The sequence below is a fragment of the Notothenia coriiceps genome, unplaced genomic scaffold, assembly GCF_000735185.1.
Source record: "Notothenia coriiceps isolate Sejong01 unplaced genomic scaffold, NC01 NC01_scaffold00022884, whole genome shotgun sequence".
NCBI classification, from domain to species: Eukaryota; Metazoa; Chordata; class Actinopteri; order Perciformes; family Nototheniidae; genus Notothenia; species Notothenia coriiceps.
In genome coordinates, this window is record NW_011355585.1 from 12,407 (window position 1) to 12,788 (window position 382).

Sequence of the window (382 nt, forward strand, 5' to 3'; positions counted from 1 at the left end):
TTAGCTTCAATCAAGAGAGACGTGATGTATGAAATACATGTTTATTACCGGGACACATGATATAGGAAATAGTGATAGACAGATTACTACAATTGAATGTACTGATGTTTGGCGATTAGGCCCCGGTTTGCAGGATGATCATTCGAGAGGGGAAACCCGCTCCGATGAACCCCCAAAATAAGTGAAGTATGGAGTAATGAGATGTGAAGCATTTCTTACCTTACGGGCTGATTGCGGAGATCTGTGGATGAAAAGAGAGATAGCACAGGGACATGATGAAAATGCCGGAAACACCGCCGGGTGTACGTGAACACCGACCATGGTTAACGCACTGCGTAGCGGGGTTAAACAGACGCTGACCCACTGGCCGCAACCTGCACAC